The sequence below is a fragment of the Ranitomeya imitator genome, chromosome 3, assembly GCF_032444005.1.
Source record: "Ranitomeya imitator isolate aRanImi1 chromosome 3, aRanImi1.pri, whole genome shotgun sequence".
Classification (NCBI taxonomy): domain Eukaryota; kingdom Metazoa; phylum Chordata; class Amphibia; order Anura; family Dendrobatidae; genus Ranitomeya; species Ranitomeya imitator.
In genome coordinates, this window is record NC_091284.1 from 213,441,523 (window position 1) to 213,463,955 (window position 22,433).

Sequence of the window (22,433 nt, forward strand, 5' to 3'; positions counted from 1 at the left end):
TAAAGGGTTAAAGCATATGAAATAGATAAATTAAAAAGATATACTCAAAGCAGTTAGAGGTAAAAAAAAAAACCTCCATTATAATGATGAAACAATACTGAAACCTGTTGCCTCTTTCTCTTTCCCGAAATGCTGATGTAAAGTAGGCTTGTGATAATTGCTATTTATTAACTACTAGCTGAAGAGCCCGGCGTTGCCTGGGCATAGTAAATATCTGTGGTTAGTTATAGCACCTCACTTCTCTTATTTTCCCATCACGCCTCTCATTTTCCCAATCACATCTTTCATTTTCCCCCTCACATCTCTCATTTTCTCCCTCACATCTCTCATTTTCCCCCTCACTCCTCTCATTCCCCCCTAACACTTGTCATTTCAACCTCACATTTGTCATTTTCTGATCACTCCATTATTTTTCCTCACTCCTCTCATTTTGCACTCACACCTTTTCATTTTCACCTCACACCTCTCATTTTCACCTCATCACCTCAGTATATACATGTTTGTCATCTGCCTTATATATAGTATACATCTGTATGTCATCTCCTGTATATAGTATATACCTGTATGTCATCTCCCCTGTATATATTATATACCTGCTGTGTGTCATCTCCCCTATATATAGTATATACCTGAATGTCATCTCCTCCTGTATATAGTATATACCTGTGTGTCATCTCCCCTGTATATAGTATATATCTGTGTCATCTCCTCCTGTATATAGTATATACCTGCATGTCATCTTCTATATATAGCATATACCTGTATGTCATCTCCTCCTGTATATAGTATATACCTGTAGGTCATCTGCTCCTGTATATAGTATATACCTGTGTGTCATCGCCTCCTGTATATAGTATATACCTGTATGTCATCTCCTCCTATATATATGTACCTGTATGTCATCTCCTCCTCTATATAGTTTATACCTGTGTGTCATCTCTCCTGTATATAGTATATATCTGTGTGTCATCTCCCCTGTATATAGTATATACCTGTGTGTCATCTCCTCCTGTATATAGTATATACCTGTAGGTCATCTCCTCCTGTATATAGTATATACCTGTAGGTCATCTGCTCCTGTATATAGTATATACCTGTAGGTCATCTCCTCCTGTATATAGTATATACCTGTGTGTCATCTCCTCCTGTATATAGTATGTACCTGTATGTCATCTCCTCCTCTATATAGTATATACCTGTGTGTCATCTCCCCTGTATATAGTATATACCTGTAGGTCATCTCCTCCTGTATATAGTATATACCTGTAGGTCATCTGCTCCTGTATATAGTATATACCTGTGTGTCATCTCCTCCTGTATATAGTATATACCTGTGTGTCATCTCCTCCTGTATATAGTATGTACCTGTATGTCATCTCCTCCTCTATATAGTATATACCTGTGTGTCATCTCTCCTGTATATAGTATATATCTGAGTGTCATCTCCTCCTGTATATAGTATATACCTGTGTGTCATCTCCTCCTGTATTAGACCTCGTTCACACGTTATTTGCTCAGTATTTTTACCTCAGTATTTGTAAGCTAAATTGGCAGCCTGATAAATCCCCAGCCAACAGGAAGCCCTCCCCCTGGCAGTATATATTAGCTCACACATACACATAATAGACAGGTCATGTGACTGACAGCTGCCGTATTTCCTATATGGTACATTTGTTGTAGTTTGTCTGCTTATTAATCAGATTTTTATTTTTGAAGGATAAGAGCAGACTTGTGTGTGTTTTAGGGCGAGTTTCGTTTGTCAAGTTGTGTGTTGAGTTGCGTGTGGCAACATGCATGTAGCGACTTTTGTGAGATGAGTTTTGTGTGGCAACATGCGTGTAGCAACTTTTTGTGTGTCGAGTTGCATGTGACAGGTTAGTGTAGCAACTTGTGTGCAGCAAGTTTTGCGCATGGCGAGTTTTGCGCGTGGTGAGTTTTGTGTGGTGCCTTTTGAGTATGTGCAAGTTTTGTGTGAGGCAAATTTTGCATGTGGCAATTTTTCCGCGTGTGAAAGTTTTGCGTGTGGCGAGTTTTCCATGAGGTGAGTTTTGCACTTGTGGCGAGTTTTGCAAGAGCCTAGTTTTTGCATGTGGCGAGTTCTGCGCGTGGCGAGTTTTGAGCGGCGACTTTTGTGTTTCGACTTTTATGTGGCGAGGTTGGAGAATGTGTGGTGAAATGTGTGCTGAGGGTGATATGTGTTCAAGCACGTGGTAGTGTGTGGCACATTTTGTGTGTGTGTTCATATCCCCGTGTGTGGTGAGTATCCCATGTTGGGGCCCCACCTTAGCAACTGTACCGTATATACTCTTTGGCGCCATCGCTCTCACTATTTACGTCCCCCTTGTTCACATCTGGCAGCTGTCAATTTGCCTCCAACACTTTTCCTTTCATTTTTTCCCATTATGTAGATAGGGGCAAAATTGTTTGGTGAATTGGAAAGCACGGGGTTAAAATTTCACCTCACAACATAGCCTATGACGCTCTCAGGGTCCGGACGTGTGACTGTGCAAAATTTTGTTTCTGTAGCTGCGACGCCTCCAACACTTTTCCTTTCACTTTTTCCCCATTATGTAGATAGGGGCAAAATAGTTTGGTGAATTGGAATGCGCGGGGTTAAAATTTCACCTCACAACATAGCCTATGACGCTCTCGGGGTCCAGACGTGTGACTGTGCAAAATTTTGTGGCTGTAGCTTCGACGCCTCCAACACTTTTCCTTTCACTTTTTTCCCCATTATGTAGATAGGGGCAAAATTGTTTGGTGAATTGGAATGCGCGGGGTTAAAATTTCACCTCACAACATAGCCTATGACGCTCTCGGGGTCCAGACGTGTGACTGTGCAAAATTTTGTGGCTGTAGCTTCGACACCTCCAACACTTTTCCTTTCACTTTTTTCCCCATTATGTAGATAGGGGCAAAATTGTTTGGTGAATTGGAAAGCACGGGGTTAAAATTTCACCTCACAACATAGCCTATGACGCTCTCAGGGTCCGGACGTGTGACTGTGCAAAATTTTGTTTCTGTAGCTGCGACGCCTCCAACACTTTTCCTTTCACTTTTTCCCCATTATGTAGATAGGGGCAAAATAGTTTGGTGAATTGGAAAGCGCGGGGTTAAAATTTCACCTCACAACATAGCCTATGACGCTCTCGGGGTCCAGACGTGTGACTGTGCAAAATTTTGTTTCTGTAGCTGCGACGCCTCCAACACTTTTCCTTTCACTTTTTCCCCATTATGTAGATAGGGGCAAAATTGTTTGGTGAATTGGAAAGCGCGGGGTTAAAATTTCACCTCACAACGTAGCCTATGACGCTCTCAGGGTCCAGACGTGTGACTGTGCAAAATTTTGTGGCTGTAGCTGCGACGCCTCCAACACTTTTCCTTTCACTTTTTTCCCCATTATGTAGATAGGGGCAAAATTGTTTGGTGAATTGGAAAGCGCGGGGTTAAAATTTCACCTCACAACGTAGCCTATGACGCTCTCGGGGTCCAGACGTGTGACTGTGCAAAATTTTGTGGCTGTAGCTGCGACGCCTCCAACACTTTTCCTTTCACTTTTTTCCCCATTATGTAGATAGGGGCAAAATTGTTTGGTGAATTGGAAAGCGCGGGGTTAAAATTTCACCTCACAATATAGCCTATGACGCTCTCGGGGTCCAGACGTGTGACTGTGCAAAATTTTGTGGCTGTAGCTGCGACGCCTCCAACACTTTTCCTTTCACTTTTTTCCCCATTATGTAGATAGGGGCAAAATTGTTTGGTGAATTGGAAAGCGCGGGGTTAAAATTTCACCTCACAATATAGCCTATGACGCTCTCGGGGTCCAGACGTGTGACTGTGCAAAATTTTGTGGCTGTAGCTGCGACGGTGCAGATGCCAATCCCGGACATACATACACACATACACACATACACACATTCAGCTTTATATATTAGATTTTCTGTGAAATAACTCTCTGATTTAAGTGCATACAATTAAAAGTCTGAAAATGGTTACATTTTCTAAATTTTGGCCAAATTTCCGATATTTTCACAAGTAAATGCAAAAAATATTGACCTAAATGTACCACCAACATAAAGTACAATGTGTCACAAAGAAAAACATCACAGAATTACTGGAATATATTGAAGTGTTCCGTAATTATTGCCTAATAAAGTGAGACTGTTAAAAGAATACAAATGATGTCAATACACAATGTTTCCAACAAGTATCTATGGTTATATGTACTTTTTTATTGTGCAGTATTACTATCTCATGTATAATTATCCTAGTTGTTTTAAATTGGTTGAACAATATTATTGCTAGTCGTTCCTATAACAGTTCTCTTTGTCTATCGGATATGTTGTGTGTTGGCACCATTTGTACTTTATTTAACCAGTAGATTTAATAAAGCTTGGGTTTTTCATGATATAAGGTTTACAGACATATAATGTACCACAAAAGTGAGTACACCCCTCAGATTTTTGTAAATATTTTCTTTTCTTTTCATGGGACATCACTGAAGACATGACACTTTTTTAATACAATGTAAAGTAGTCAGTGTATAGCTTGTAAAACAGTGTAAAATTGGTGTGCCCTCTAAGTAACTCAAGACACAGCCATTAATGGTGAGCGAATATACTCGCTACTCGAGATTTCTCAAGCATGCTCGGGGGTCCTCTGAGTATTTTTTTAGTGCTCGGAGATTTGGTTTTTCTTGCCGCAGCTGAATGATTTACATCTGTTAGCCAGCATAAGTACATTTGGGGATTCCCTAGCAGCCAGACCACCCCCACATGTACTTATGCTGGCTAAAAGATGTAAATCATTCAGCTGCGGCAAGAAAAACGAAATAATCTCCGAGCACTAAAAAATACTCGGAGGACCCCCGAGCATGCTCGAGAAATCTCAAGTAACGAGTATATTCCCTCATCACTAACAGCCATTAATGTCTAAACCATTGACAACAAAAGTAAGTATATCCCTAAGTGAAAATGGCCAAATTGTGCACAATAAGCTGTTATAGCTTGGTGTTATAGCTCTAACACTCATACTGGTCACTGTTGGCACCTCAGGCCTCGCCATGTTTGACCAAAGAAGTTGAGTGCACATGCTCAGCATCATATCCAGAGGTTGTATTTTTAAAATAGATGTATGAGTGCTGCCAGCATTGCTGCAGAGGTTAAAGGGGTCAGCCTGCCAGTAGTGCTCAGACCATACAGCGCACACTACATCAAATTGGTCTGCATGGCTGTCTTCCCAGAAGGAAGCATCTTCTAAAGATCATGCAAAAGAAAGCCTGCAAACAGTTTGCTGAAGAGAAGCAGACAACGGATATGGATTACTGGAACCATGTTTTGTGGTTTGATGAGACCAGGATAAACTTATTTGGTTCAGATACTGTCAAGCATGTGTGGCGGCAACCAAGTGAGGAGTACAAACACAAGTGTGTTTTGCCTACTGTACACTGAAACATGGTGGTGGGAGTGTCATTGTTTATGGCTGCATGAGTGCTGCCAATTGCGGAGAGCTACAGTTCAATGAGTAAACCATGAATGCCAACATACACTGAGACATACTGAAGCAGAGTATGATCCCCTCTCTTTGAAAACTGGGCCACAGGGCAGTATACCAACATGATAACAAACCCAAACCCACCTCCAAGACGACCACTGCCTTCCTAAAGAAACTGAAGGTAAAGGTGCTAGGCTGGCCAAGCATGTCTCCAGACCTAAACCCTATTGAACACTTGGAAGGTGGCCGAGAGCAACGTCTCTAACATTACCCAGTGATTTTGTTATTCAGGAATGGAAGAAGATTTCAGTGGCAAACTGTGAAGCTATAGTGAACTCCATGCCCAAGAGGGTTAAAGAGAACCTATCACTAAAAATTGTGTTTAATTTAAAAGCAGGTATAACAACATTAATGATATGACAAAAATACTTTTAACAAAAGATATAACAGCATGGAGAAAAACTCCTCTTCATGGCACGAGTCCATCATTGAAATGAGTCGCCTTCAGCTGAAATCGCCTCTAAGGGAATTTCAAAGCTACCTGCCCTGCTTACTTCACTTTACAATGTGTGTGTTGTGGTGCAGTGACCAATGTTACAGCTAGCGGGCGCTGCGTGTGCACTTCAAGATGCACTTGGAGGCATAATTGGAATGAGACAAAGTCCGGCAGAATTGTAGATGGCCGGTACGTGTGTCGCAGAGGAGGACACTCTGCGCTGTCAGTCTAAAGTTGTGTTGTGGTCTGGGACCTGTAGTCCCACATGTAAATGTTTAGCTCTAATGGGAGACTGGTAGGGCTAGTTATGAGAGATGGGCGGGTCAAACTAGCCACACACACCCACACTCCCACCCAAGGGAGTGGTTACGGGAATGTAATGTGACCAGGGTGTGGGTCACATGGTTCCTGTGTTTGGATCTGAGTGGTTCAAGTGCAAGGCCCTGGAAGCCTGTGTTGGAAATCCTGGGAATTCCTGAATAGCACATGGTTGGACTTTGGCACTGAGTGGCCTGTGTGCTGTAGGTCCTGGATGGTCAGTGTTGGAGTCTCCTGGAAGTGGAGACGTCCTGGAAGCACCTAGAGACCGTATACCTACAGAGCCTGGGACGGCTTCTGTGCTGGCGAAGCCAGGACTGACATGGAGTCAACCTGTGGAGCAGGAGCCCCTAAGAGGGAACCCCTGGTATGGGGAAAAGAAGTGTCTGCACTAACATAGGACAGTTGCTGAACTGTGCAGTCACCCGGTGACTGGAGAGATACAGGCTTGAATAATGAATGATTTGTAAAGCCATATATTATGAAGTAAAGGACTATGTGAGGTCTGTGATACGTAACATGGCCTACAGTGGTTTATGCTGAGAGTATAATAAATCACATGGACTGTTTATGTGAAAAAAACGTGCCTGTCTATGATTATTCTGCTGCCAAGCGAGTGCCTCCCAAGACACGTAGTGGGTGAAACACTACAGTGTGCATAGACAAGCGTTAAATGTTTGCTAATGACCTGAGGCGCTGCCTAGCAAACAACCTTGAATCTGGGGGTGTCTCATTAGAACACAGCACGCTGAGCTGCCAACCCCAAGATGGCAGCTCCCATAAACTGTATTTCTCTCATAACATAATTCATATAATTATAGTCATTCTTCCAAAGGTAATTTTTTATTATTCATTCATTCATACATACATATTTATTCAGACATACAGTCTCTTTACTATAATATACTATAGTATGTATTGTTCACCTCAAAGCCTGTTTTCACCTTCATGACCAAGCCAAATTTAACAACTCTATCCAGTGTAATTTTAAGTGGTAATAACTCTGGAATGCTTCAATGAACAGTAGAAAACCCTCACATGCGACCCCATTTTGGAAACTAGACCCCTTAAGGAACTTATCTAGATGTGCGGTGAGCACTTTGAATCCACAGGTGCTTCACAGAAGTTTATAACGTAGAGTCATGAAAAAAAAAAAAATTTTTCCCACAAAAATGATAACATAGCCCCAAATTTTGCATTTTCACAAACGTAACAGGAGAAATTGCATTATACAATTTGTTATGCAATTTCTCCTGAGTGCCCAAGTACCCCCTATGTGAGGGGAAACGAACTGTTTAGGTGTAGGGCTTGGAAGGGAAGGAGCACCATTTGACCTTTGAAGGGCGAAATTGCCTGAAATCATTAGCGGATGTCATGTCGTGTTTGAAGAGCCACTGATTTGCTTAAACAGTGGAACCCACCCACAAGTCATCCCATCTTGGAAACTAGACTCCTAAAGGAATGTATCTTTGTGGTGAGCACCTTGAACTCCCATGTGCTTCACAGAAGTTTATGGCTATGTGCGCATGTTGCGGATTTTGCTGCGGATCTGCAGCGGATTTGACGCTGCGGATTCGCAGCAGTTTTCCATGAGTTTACAGTACCATGTAAACGTATGGAAAGCAAAATCCGCAGTGCACATGCTGCGTAAAAAACGTGCGGAAACGCAGCGGTGTTTTTTCCGAGCATGTCAATTACCACATGAAATCTGCACAAAAACCGCGGTAAATCCGCGGGTAATCCACAGTGCGGTTTACCTACGGATTTTGCAAAAACAGTGCAATCTACAACGTGTGCACATAGCCTATAACATAGAGAAAATAAACTCACATTTTTTTGCACAAAAATGTTTTTAGCCCCTATTTTATTTTCACAAGGGTAACAAGAGAAAATGGACCCCAAACTCTTGTGCAATTTCTCCCAAGTACGCATATACCCTGTATGTGGGGGGGAAACTATTGAGTGCACGGCAGGGCTCAGAAAGGAAGAAGTGATGTTTTGGTACGCAGACTTTGATGGAATGGTCAGGTGTAGTAGCATGTCGCACTTGGAGAGCCCCTGATGATGCTTAAACAGTGGAAACACCCCACAATTGATCCCATTTTGCAAACTAGACCCTTCAAAGAATTTATTTACATGTGTGGTTAGCACTTTGAACTCACAGGTGAATTTTATATTGTTGATCTGTGAAAATGAAAAAAATTCTCATAATTTTCACAAGGATAGCAAGGGAGAATGGACTCCAAATTGTGTTAATTTCTCCTGAGTACACAAATACCCCATATGTGGTCCAAAACTACTTTTGAGGCACAATGCAAAGCTCAGAGAAAAAGGAGCGCCATATTGGAGTTCAGATTTAGCTTAACTGGTTTGAGGATACCATGTCACATTGGCAGAGCCAGAACAGCAGAAACCCCCATAAGTGACCCCATTTTACATACTATACCTCTCAATTAAGTCATTTAGGTGTCTAGTGATCATACTAACACCAAAGGTGTCACAGAATTTCATACTATTGGGCAGTTAAGGAAAAATAATTACATTGTTACCTCCAAAATAGTTTTAGCCCCAGATTTTTGTCACACAATGTCTGCTGAATAGTGTTGAGCATTCCGATACAGCAAATATCGGGTATAGGCTGATATTCGCAGCATCGAAATTCCGATACTGAGTTCCGATACTTTCTCAATATCGGATACCGGAATCGGAAGTTCCCATAATTCAATAAGCCAGTTTGATTTAATTCAGCCAATGAGGAATCCTAAGAAGTGTGGGCACCTCCTGCATGTTAGTCATGTAACTACTGGCATGGCTGTGATTGGCTGCTGAAATGATGTTATGATGCACTATAAAAGTCGCCGCCGCCATTTTGGGTTCACTATGCTGTGAAATCAGTTAGGGACAGGATGCTGTGTTCTGACTGAGGGCCAAGTTTGAGATAGCGATTTGCTTCATTGTGCTTTACCCAGGTTAATTTAGCCACCACTGTGTGAGAACCTTGTTTTTGCCTTGCAGCGCTGTACACGGCTGTCTGCAAGGTCCCATGAGGTGATAGTGAGTTGTTGTGAGGACCGATATAGCGAGAAGAAAGCAAAAAGGGAACAAAAAACGTACCGTGCCGTTAGAAGCCCGTAGGGCTGGGTTCAGAAAGAGCAGGGATGCACAGAATATGCCTAATAAAATGCAGAAAGACGACAATCGGTAAATAGGGCAGGGGGGAGAGAGGAGAAAGAGGGCATATGTAAAAAAGGTACTTACAAAAAGCGCCACCACAATCCTCACATCAACTCACTATCACCTCATTTGGCACTGAGCAGAGCTATTTGCTATATAGCCACTGCCTTCATATATTTACTCAGATATGATCGTTTATGATGACCTCATTGTTATCGGCTTTATATGTTTATATGATATTTTGTTTTTTTGTCATTTGTATATACTTTCGTTGTTTTGTACTGGTTGTACTCTTTATTTTGTTTATTTTGTTATGACTTTGTAGTGACTGATGAAAGTCCTTATGGACTGAAATGTTTCAAGTGCTACAAATAAATCAAATCTTTTGCCGCTTAAGTTGAGTGCTAGACTTCTTTCTATGTGTATTGAAGGTCTGGGAACCTAGTCTAAGCACCACAGTATAGCTGTGAACACGGTGTTTTCTCTCAATTGTTAGATGGATGGCAGCTAACGCATCGACTTCTATTAGTGCCACATCCTCTCAGGCACAGAGCATTGAAGAGCACCCATATGTCTCTTCACCACCTGCCAAATTGCCCAGGCAGTCAGAGAGCCCTGTACAGGAGCCATCTCTACTTCTGTTTTCTGAATCTCTTGGCTTGGAAAGAGGGGGCAAGCCAAGCAGCATTCGAGAAATGGAAGAGGCAGTATGCAGTGCTCCCCAACTGCTTTGTCTCTCTCAATGTGAAGAGGTGGGTGGGCCAGTGCCTCCGGTCAGCACGCCTCAGTACGCATCTGATGATGAGACTCAGGTGCCATTTTCTGGTGCGTACTGTGCTGCCGAGACTACCAAGGAGAAGCAGTTGTTGGAAGAGGGTAGTGTAGATGATGAGGTCCTTGACCCATCATGGCGTGAGGTACAGGAAGGTGGTGGGAGCAGCTCTGAGGAAGAGATTCCCAAAAAGGAGGGAGGTGGAGAGGGAAGACTGCGTTGCCTGTTGCCTCCACTTCGGCACCCAGTAGGAGCATGCCTCTTCCAAAAGCCAAAACGGGCGCTCCCAAAACTTGCAGTGCCTGGTCCTTTTTTGGCACAGTTGCAGATAACATTTGCTTTGTCAAATGCAAGCTGTGTAATCAGAAAGTGAAAAGAGGGAAAAGTGTCAGCAACCTCAATACCACAAATATGTGGAAACATGTGCGGACCAAGCACGTGGTGGAGTGTCAAAAACACACTGAAGACCTAGGCCAACCTACAGCGGCACCTACCACCTCTTCAGCTCGTGTTGTAGCCTCTTCCTCCAGCTCACACACAGCTGGTCCAGCTTATTTACAGGATTGCCATGGAAGAACCTCAGGCACTGTTGTATAGAGACCCAGCGTAATTCCACCCACAGCACCACGTTCCCTGTCATCCTCACATTCCCAGCCCAGTCTACAGCCATCGGTAGCATAGGCATGGGAGAAAAGGCGGCCATTCACGGCAAACCACCCCCCCGAGCACAGGCTCTGAATGCTGGCACTGCAAAACTACTGTCCCTTGAAATGCTGTCATTCAGGCTGGTGGAGACTGACACCTTCCGTAACTTGATGGCATTGGCAGTCTCACAATACAATGCGCCCAGCCGCTTTTATTTCAGCAGGCAAGCCGTCCCTGCCCTGCAAAAGCATGTGGAGGGAAACATTAAAAACGCGCTACTAAACGCAGTCAGTAGCAAGGTCCACCTCAACACCGATGCGTGGACTAGTCACCATGGACAGGGACGATACCTTTCCCTCACTGCCCATTGCGTAAATCTTGTGGAGCTGGGTACAAATCTTGAGAGTGGCGCTGTACGTGTTCTGCCAACTCCAAGGATTGCAGGAATCCAGTCTGTACACATTGACTCCTCTTCATTCTCCAGTTCCTCTGAATCAGCGCTGCAGGAGCGTCACAGTCCACCTCCACATGGACCCGTGAATGCTTACCTGTTACGACCGATATGAGCACAGCCGTGGCCAAGTGTCAACAGGCCATATTGAAATTAATTTCTTTGGGGAATCGAAGCCACACAGCGCAGGAACACTGGAATGCCATCAAGCAGGAGAGCGACGTGTGGTTTGTGCCAGCGAATCTCCAGCCAGGCATGGTAGTGTGTGACAATGGCTGAAATCTGGTGGCAGCTCTGGCCCTAGGCACTCTCACTTACATCCCATGTCTGGCACATGTGCTCAACTTGATCATGCAGTTTTTTGAGGGACTATTTGGATCTTGATGCACTGCTGCACAAGGTCCACCTAGAGTGTGCTCACTTGCAGCATTCCAGCATGGCAAGATCTCGCATTGCAGCTCTGCAGCGCCGATTCCACCTTCCGGAACATCGCATCATATGTGACCTACCCACCAGATGGAATTCAACGTTACATACGTTGGAGCGGTTGTGTGCACAGCAGGTAGCAGTAATGGAGTACCAGCTGCACAGAAGTCGTACTGCACACCATACAGACTTCACAACCACTGAGTGGGCCACTATGAAGGACATCTGCCAGGTTTTGCGTGCCTTTGATGATTCCACGCGGATGGCGAGTGCAGATGATGCAATAGTCAGCATGACTATCCCCCTTATCTGCCTGCTTCAAAAAACACTGCAAGTGCTAAGGGATGAGGCTGTGGAAGAGGTGGAGGATGAGGAGTCACAAATGCCATCTGCTTCTGGACAGTCTGCGCAATGTGATTCCTCACAAAGGCCTAGGCAGGGGACACTTTGTGAGGAGGAGAGGAGGAGTCAATGGAGGAGGAAGACATCTGTCCAGAGGAGGGAGTTACACAATGCTCCAGTAGTCAGTATGCAGAGCGAGGGTGGGGTGATGCAGAGCAGGCAGAGATCACTCCTCAAGCAGGGGACAGCGTTTCTTGGCCAGTTGGCAGTCTGCAGCACATGGTGGATTTCATGCTGCAGTGCCTGAGAAACAACCACCGCATTGCCCACATTCTCAACATGGCTGATTACTGGGTGTACACCCTCCTAGATCCTCGCTACCGGGACAACTTACAAAGCCTCATAACACCATTGAACCGGGAGCATAAAATGCGGGAGTACCAAGACATACTGGTGCATTCCATCATCTTCTTCAGTTCAAACGAGAGCAGTGCTGCTAGAACTTTACAAAGCAGCTCAGTGCGTCAAGGCAGTGGAGGAAGCTCTGCACAAAGAGGGAGCAGAAGCAGTGCCTCAGCACAAGGCAAGACCAGTATGGCCCAACTGTGGCAAAGTGCTTAGGGATCAGCTGACGCCGCACAGTCTGAAGAAGGCGGAAGGAGATGAGTGAGAGGCGAAGACATGCACTGCGCATGCCCATGAATCCCAGCCCCGTAGTGTGAATAAATAAGAAGACACTGCGGGGCGGGATCTCAGGCAGCGCGGCTGCACAGGCGCAGTCAGCCTGACAACAAATGATGTCAGAATACGGGCAGCACTAACTGCGCATGCCCAAGAGATAACATAACAGTGCAGGCTCCGGAACAGATTCAAACAGCGCTGAGGAGGCGGCGCCCGGCGCCAAGGGGGTATGAATGACGGCTGTGCTGCGTCTCATTAAGAAGGAAAGTCCCGCCTCTGGGACGGTTTCACGGTATGAGGGGGCACATTTTATAATTGTTAACTTCAGCATGTGCAAGGAGCATAAGTAAAAGAGCCACCTTTTCCTTGTGCAGCATTAGTGCTGCACAAGGTGGCTCGTTTAGTTACAAACGCCTGGGGGGGGTTACAGGTTCCCATTCAACTTGCTCCAATTAGGCCTCAGCCTACACTCCGTTTCTCCTGTAATCCCTGGGCTCCAACACCACCAGTTGCTGCTCGGAAGTGCCATCTTCACAGTCAACACATGCTCCAGTGTTTTGGGTTTCAGTAACGTCAGCTGATCCCCAGCTGTGTGTGCGCAGCAATTTCTCCTACAGATTTTAAACTTGCTCCAATTAGGCCTCAGCCTACTCTGTTTCTCATGTAATCCCTGGGCTCCAACACCACCAGTTGCTGCTCAGTAGTGTCTTTGGCATGGGTACTCCCTCCTGCCCAGCCTGGTTCCAGCACGCCAGCTGTTTCCAGCACGCCTGGTGGTCCTTGGTAGTGCTTTCTGGCACGGGTACCTCCTGCTTAGTAACCGGGTTCCAGTACCGTCAGCTGGTCCTCGGTAGTTCCATTGGCTCTTGTACCTTCTGCTACCCATCCGGGTTCCAATACCGTCAGCTGCTTCTTGGTAGTGTCTTTGGCACGGGTACTCCCTCCTGCCCAGCCTGGTTCCAGCACGCCAGCTGTTTCCGGGTAGTGTCACTTTGCCTCCAATACGTTGTCCTGTCGGGTTGCGGTCGGATTAGCCAACTCTATGGTGCCTGCAGTTTAGGTGCTTCCTATGTGGGCTGCGGGAACTGGCAATCAAGGCTGTTGCGTAGTGCCAATAGGACAAGCTCCCCCTGTAGGACTGTGGGTTTTCAGTAACTACGGCCGGCTCGCGACCTAGCAATTTTTTTTTTCCTGTGGACCTTCTGCTGCCTATCTGAGTTCCAGCACCATTAGCAGGTTCTTTGGAAGACAATCTTGAATAGGTCCCCCTGGTTCCAGTAGTCAGCTGGTTACAGGCAGAGCCTTTGGCTTAGGTGCCTCCTTCTGGGTATCAGAGTTCCACCATCTGGTGGTCCTTGGTAGTGCTTTCTGGCGCGGGTACCTCCTGCTCAGTAACCAGGTTCCAGTACCGTCAGTTGGCCCACGGTAGTTTAATTGGCTCTTGTACCTTCTGCTACCCATCTGGGTTCCAGTACGGTCAGCTGGTTCTCAGCAGTGTCATTGGCTCTTGTACCTTCTGCTCCCCATCCTGGTTCCAGTACCATCAGCTGGTTCCAGACAGAGCCTTTGGCTTAGGTGCCTCCTTCTGGGTATCCGAGTTCCACCAATGTCTGGTAGTCCTTGGTAGTGCTTTCTGGCACGGTACCTCCTGCTTAGTAACCGGGTTCCAGTACCGTCAGCTGGTCCTCGGTAGTTCCATTGGCTCTTGTACCTTCGGGTAGCCATCCGGGTTCCTGAACCGTCAGCTGGTTCTCGGCAGTTCCTCAGCCTTCTTGTACCTTCTGCTACATTTCCAAGTTCAAGCTTTTGGAAATGTTTTTTGCTAATCACTCTGGATCTCCCTGACAACGACCCTAAAGACGACGACCCTGAAGACCACCCCGAAGAAGACGGTGACCCCGGAGATGACGACCCTGGAGACAACCCCGAAGAAGACAATGACCCCGGAGACGTCGACCCTGGAGACGACGATCCTGGAGATGACGACCCTGAAGACCAAGAAGCAGAAGAACAAGAAGCTGCAGAACAAAAAGCAGAACATTAAGCATAAGACTAAAAATCAGAGCAAAAGATATTATCTAAATTATAAGCAGAAGACGACTAAGCAGTGTATGGGGGCGAGTCCGTTCCTCCTCGTGGTGTCCCCGGGAAAAACCTGCTGCTTCAGGCTAAACTGAACGCGGAAAAATCCTGTTGTACATCTTTTGTGACAGGCAGAACGGAAGGTGTAATCTTCAAACTTTTATAGATAACTACAGGAATGCCTGTCACAAATAAGAGTATAATGAAGAAGAAGAAGATGAAGTAGAATATGAAGAAGAATAATAGTTGAATAAAAAGAATATGAATAATGTAAAAAAAAAAAAAAAGAATAATAGGAAGAATGTGAAGAAGATGAATAAGGTGAAGGAGAAGTTGATGAAAAAGATGCTGCTGCTGCTGAGGATGATGAAGAAGAAAGTGTGGGAGAAGTAAAAAAGATGGTGAAGAGCATGGAAGTAGTGAAACAAATCTGACAAAATATAAAAAATCTTAACATAGTCAATATCTTTGTAACTCCGAACGTCTTAAAAAAAATAATTTCCTGCTATTCCATTTGATTGGGCTAAACCTCTATGCCTTTAATGTCTCCTCCACCTCCCCCAATACATCCTACGTTATTCTTAGTTGTTTTCCTTCATGTAGAATTAACCTACAAGGAAAGAAAGGGTTTATTTTAATTCCGATATTTTTGTCCCATTGTCTTGCATTGGTATCGGGTATCGGCGATATCCGATATTTTTTGGATATCGGCTGATCCAATCCAATACCGATATTTCCGAATATCGGAAGGTATCGTTCAACACTGAAAAAAGAGGCTACTCTAATTGGTCTCTGGATAGAGCCAAAAATATAGTACAACATAAAAAACGCAGTGACATGCTGTTATCTAAAAATAAGAGTAAATTGCATCAAAACCAAAAAAATTTCTGCTCCATTAAATACAGTCCTCAATACAATAACATCAAATCTCTTATTTTGAAAAACATTCCTATTCTTTATGAGGATGAGATTCTCTCCAAAATTCTGTCTTCAGGCTGTCAGGTGATTGCAAAAAAGGCTACCACTTTGTCTGATATTCTTTCACCCAGCCTATTTAAATCTAGCAAGGTCTCCCACACATGGTTACATCATAAAGGCTTTTATCATTGTGGTGCTTCTAAATGTCGCACATGTGCGCATTCCATTGTTATGCATTCCTTTACTGATAGCAGTAACAGACAAGAACATAAAATTCAGCAATTTATCAACTGCAATAGTAAGAATGTAGTTTATATGATAACATGCATTAAATGTAATTTAAGTTATATAGGTTGCACTACTCGCATGTTAAAGACGCGTATTTCTGAACATATCACTGACATTGTTGTTTCTACTAATAATAATCGCTCTATGTCTCACGCCTCTAAGCATTTTATTATCAGTCATCAAAGAGATACTGCATTCCTTCGGGTTGTCGGCATTGAAAAGCTTCTGATAACAGCCAGAGGAGGAGATCTGAAAAGACGCTTAATGACGCGTGAAGCCTACTGGATGTTTTGCCTTAACACTTGCTATCCCATGGGTTTAAATGCTCGCAAGGAAATCATGTTTCATTACTGAGAGATCAATGCTGTTTAGTTATATTATATGTTTTTTATATGTCTGTATTATATATTTTCTTTGTTTTTCTCTTTTGCAATATTATTGCGTTTTTATTGTATATAATTACTGATGTATCAGGTGTGGATTAATTCACTGTGATTGGTCACAGTTGCTATTTAAACCTCATTCTGGTGCATAGTAGGCAGCTTTGAAAAAGAACCTAGTGTTCGAAACGCGTAGCATGCTGCTATCTCCTCTCCTGTGAACCATGTTTTTGGACCTTGGATTTTAACTTTAATAAATTGGATATTTTTGGAAGCTGGATTTTCTCTTCTATTTTGTTCTATCGTTCAACACTACTGCTGAATGTAAAAATACTCCATATGAGGCTGTACAGTACTACTTAGCCATACGGTGAGACTTGGAAGGGACAAAGCTCTATTTGCCTCCTGGAGCGCAGATTTTCCTAGAATAGTTTGCGGACTCCATATACAGAGCTTCTTAGTGCTAGAAGAGCAGAATCCCTCCTCAAGTGACCCCCCTTTGGAAATGTATTTATAGGTGTAGTGACTATTTTAACTCAATGGGTGTTTTCCAGAAACAAGCAGCAGTGAGTGCTGCTGAGTCTTGCAAACTGCTATTGTAGTGCCTAGTACATTGTAGTGTCCGGCTCATGCTTCCGGAGACATGCACACGTATATTAAGCGGGCTTCCATCACTACAGAAATGCGATGTATCCAGGTGTATGTGTACCTATTAGAAATGACACTATATATCTTGCACTTTCGATCTGTATATATATATATATATATATATACACACAGTATATATATATATATATATATATATATGTATTGTGGACAATTTCATAATTTGGTCTCAATATGTGATTCAATTTCCTCCTTTTTCTACATATGGTGGAAAGACAGCTATATTATATTGCAATACAAGGTTGACTCATATATATCTGCTGTATATCCCACTTTCCTAGTAATTTTCTTTATTCTCAGGGATATACCATCTATCATTTACATATTTGTGTCTATATGTTGTCTTGAGTAATTTTACTTCTTGCCTTAAGTTCTTAATCAGCATCTGGTACACACACTTATTGCCGCGGGCAAGCATGAATGCATGCCCTGTCCCCGCCGGCCTTCCAGTTCTCTATGCGGTGGCAGACATCAGGTAACAGGATTCTCATGTGATCCTGACATCACCCCCCCCATGACGCAGACACCGGCCGGCATCATGGCGACGGATGCATCACTTCCAATCCGCGGCAGTACAATTTCCAAACTCACTTGTTTTTAAACTCCAGCTTCTCACCACTCTTTATGCTCCCTCGGCAAAGGTTTGGTATCCGAAACACGCATTGGGGCGGACACACCACCATTGTGAGCCCCTGCTTCTATTGGTGTCAGTTCTCAGGTATATTGCCTATCATTTTTTGTGACCACAGTATCACCTCTGGCCACAATGTTTGGTCCATTATTTTAGGGCCTTCTATTTCACATTTACCTTTCCTTTGGTGACCATGCTTTATGCTTATGACTATAGGAATTATGACATATCATTTGGTTTTTGCTGCAGGGTTATCTCACATGATTTTAACTTTGCCACATCTTATCACTAATATTCTATTACTGTGGTATACTATAGCTCCTTTTTCTGAGTGTCCCATGCACATACTCTGTATATGTTTTGTATATGTTGTTCTTCCACGGTTTCCCGTGCCTGTTCTATTATCATTGCTTAATAAAGATTTGCTTCTATTTTACTCCACATGTCACCTATCGATCATTTTTTCTTCTCCTCTTGTTCATACTACTGTATAGTGAGGCAGCAGAGTTACTCTGGATTCTGTCAGTCCTCTGTTCAGCATTGTCCTTTTCAGAAGTGCACAAAACTGTGGCAGATTGCACTTTTATGCACGCCTAAAAAAACGGACACCACCGGTTCAAAGGCCAGACAGCGTCCATAGTGCCTCCATCTGCCTCATTATAGGGAATCTTCCGCCAGGTGTTCCATTTGGGTTTTCAATGTCGGTAAGCCATAATCATCAACATTAACAGAATTAGACACTTGAAATAGATCACTCTGTTTGTAACAACTATATAATGTACGACTTTCACTTTTTGCATTGAAGAACTGCAATAAATTAACTCTTTGATGATATTCTAATTTTGTCAGAAGCACAGAGATTTACCCAGAAAGAGCAGTGCAGGATAAGGTCGGCCTCACACTAGTGAGTTTTACGGACGTATGAGAGGCGCAGAAAATACGGATTGCATACGGTACAATGATTCTATATGGCCCAGCTCCTATCTGCCGTATTTTACTGATCCGTATTATACGGTCTTCTACGGCCGTAGAAAATTGCAGCATGCTGCATTTGTCACCTTATTGCGCAAAAAATATGCCAATGAAAGTCTATGGGGGCGAGAAAAATACAGATTACACACTGACCAACAGTGAGACTTGCGAGAAATACGCAGCAGTGTTCTAGCGAAAAGCCGGCAATTCAGTGCGGTGTACAGTAAAATCACACTGACAGGTTTGAATAGAATAGCCAAGATAAATGTCTACACATAGTATAGGGATAGATTATATATTTATTATGATCATGTTGCTCTGAGGGTCTCCTACCTTCTCCCTGCAGGACAAAATGGCCATGGGGCTGCATCCGAGTCCTGCAGGGAGGTGGCTTCACAGCGCCTGCTCAGAGCAGGCGCCGGGAAACCTCCCTGCTGTGTACGTCAGATCGCTGATCTGACACAGTGCACAGCAAAGTTTCAGATCAGCGATCTGTCACTTTACTGTGATGTCCCCCCCTGGGGCAAAGTAAAAAAATAAAAATAAATAAAAAATAGTTCCATGTGTAAAGAAAAAAAAAATATCCTAAATAAAATAAAAAAAATGTTGTTTCAATAAATACATTCCTTTATCTAAATAAAAAAACAAAACAATAAAAGTACACATATTTAGCATCGCTGCGTCCTTAACGGCCCCACCTATAAAACAGTCCCACTAGTGAACCCCTTCAGTGAACATCGTAAAAAAAAAAAAAACGAGGCAAAAAACAACGCTTTATTATCATACCGCCGAACAAAAAGTGGAATAGCACACGATCAAAAAGGCAGATATAAACCATGGTACCGCTGAAAAACGTCATCTTGTTCCGCAAAAAACGAGCCCCCATACAGCGTCATCAGTGAAAAAATAAAAAAGATATAGTCCTGAGAATAAAGTGATGCAAAAATAATTATTTTTCATATAAAATAGTTTTTATCGTATAAAAGCGCAAAAACATAAAAAAAATATAAATGAGGTATCGCTGTAGTCGTACTGACCCGAAGAATAAAAATGCTTTATCCATTTTACCAAACGCGTAACGGTATAAACGTCCCCCCCCCCCCCCAAAGAAATTCATGAATAGCTGGTTTTTGGTCATACGGCCTCACAAAAATCTGAATAGAAAGCGATCAAAAGATGTCACGTGCCCGAAAATGTTACCAATAAAAACGTCAACTCGTCCTGCAAAAAACAAGACCTCACATGACTCTGTGGACCAAAATATGGAAAAATTATAGCTCTCAAAATGTGGTAACGCAAAAAATATTTTTTGCAATAAAAAGCGTCTTTTAGTGTGTGTCAGCTGCCAATCATAAAATTCCGCTAAAAAACCCGCTATAAAAGTAAATCAAACCCCCCTTCATCACCTCCTTAGTAAGGAAAAAATAATAAAATTAAAAAAATGTAATTATTTCCATTTTCCCATTAAGGTTAGGGCTGGGGCTAGGGTTGGAGCTAGGGTTGGGGCTAGGGTTAGGATTACATTTACGGTTGGGATTAGGGTTAAGGGTGTGTCAGGGTTAGGGGTGTGGTTAGGGTTGGGGTTAGGGGTGTGGTTGGGATTAGGAGTGTGTTTGGGTTAGGGTTTCAGTTAGAATTTGGGGTTTTCACTGTTTAGGCATGTGGCACCCCTAGGGGTATTTGCCACAAAAATAGTTACTGACAGTAAATACAGATACTAAAATAGCAAGACTGCACTACCACCTCCGGCCAGAAGGGGGAGCTCCAGAGACTCCCCTTGATCCATTCTGGTCTGAGAGAAGAAATGGCAGTTGGGCCAAGGAGCTGAAAGTGAGAGGTAATACAGTTGAATCTCTAACAGCCCTGTGACTGTTACCAGGCCTAAATCACCGGCCTGAGGAGAAGAGGGATAGAGAAAAAGGACATTGTGAGAACCGGGTAGCATTAATCACTACCCAGAACAGGCGCAAAGACGGATACCGGATCCGTGGCTGTATTCATTATATATAATACAGCAACCGGAAAAACGTGAGGTGATATCAGCTTCACTAGGGCCGGACGCAGCAACAGACACAGAGTTCAGCGGTACTCCCAGAGGGGGTAAACCGATAAAAGGACTCGGGTTGCCCGTCGAACCAGGACCCGGAGGGGACAGATTGGGCCGGCAGCCAGTTCACATACAGCAGCAGGGCCACACAGAAATTGCGCACAATAAGAGGCGAAGACCCCGGCAGGGTCAAAGTAACTCAGAGTTCCCATACAGACTCCGGTGACAGGACTGGTTGTAAATCCTTTTATGTTAAAGTAAACTGGTTAAACGTTTCAGTGCCTCAGTCTTTCATTTGGACAATAGCCATCTATCCAGGATCGGGATCGTCACCGCTGGGAGAACCTGCTGCTGATCAAGTAAGTGCCTGTCCCCTCACGATATCCCTTACACTGTGCATTGCCTGAGGCCACAGCACCGGGTCAAGCCACCCGTGACATCCCCCTCAAGAGACAGACTCCATTGGTCCGGTGCTGGGTATTCCGGTCTCCTGGGCGTCACAATTGGCGTCACGAACAGGATGCAGCCAGCCCGTATACCGGGTATTGTGTGCCATGATTGGAGTCCAAAATTGTGAAAACTTGGATGAAAAATCTTGAAAATTGACTTTATTAAAGAAAATTCCATTTCCCATTGAAAACTATTGAAAGTGACTTTTCCCCATTGGTTATAATGGAGTAAAGATGGCCGCCATCCCCTGAGGTAATCACCTCATAACCGTTTGGCACGAGACTGTTAATTGAGCTACACCATCACCTGAGCCCCAGTCTAACTGAAAAACTTCAGAATCCGCCATTACAGAGCGCGCGGCGGGCGGGAGCAGCAGGGGGCGTGTCATTGTGGGCGGCATCAAACTGAGCGCTCTGACGTCAGAGCAAGGGGAAAATCGATCCTGCTGCACAGCGGAACGAATCTATACTATCCCGACGGAAGCGGAGGACCGGAAGGGTCCAGATTAACTAAGGGGGCACAGTATGTCGCAGCACGGAGACGCCGCAGCACCCGGCGACGCTAATGCAGCTGAAAGACAGAGTGTCGATAGAGAGTCTGGTAGCGCAGCGGTGCAAGGAGTGGCGTCCATCATGCCGGTGCTGATGCCATATACCCCGGGTGGTCCATGGCTTCCAATGTATGAAGGTGAGCCTAATACCCTTGACGATTTCAGAGAAAAGATGCTGGCCCATTTTGACATGTTCCCCGTGGGTGAAGTTCAACGTGTTAGTCTCCTGATGATGCAGTTAAGTGGCCATGCTAAGCGAGAAGTCACAGCATGGGCAGCTGATCTAAAAGGCACTGTTGAACGCATATTTGCTGGATTAAAAGCTACATTTGAAACCACTGCCAGCAGCAAAGCTAAAGTACGATTCTTTAATTGCAAACAAAAAGTTAATGAGTGCGTGAGAGACTTTGCCTTAAACCTGCAGGAAGCCCTTAAATCACTTACACTGGCTGAACCCATTTTTAACACCGGAGCGGATAAACTGCTAAGAGATCAATTTATTGAGGGACTCTACACCCCTTCTCACCGGGGGCATGTGAGCATGCTTGTTTTTAAGAACCCTGAATTGACATTTGCCCAATTAAAGGAGAGCGTTATACGTCTCCAGCTGGCAGAGGCACCTCGGGATCAGGAGCCTGCGCAACTCATGGC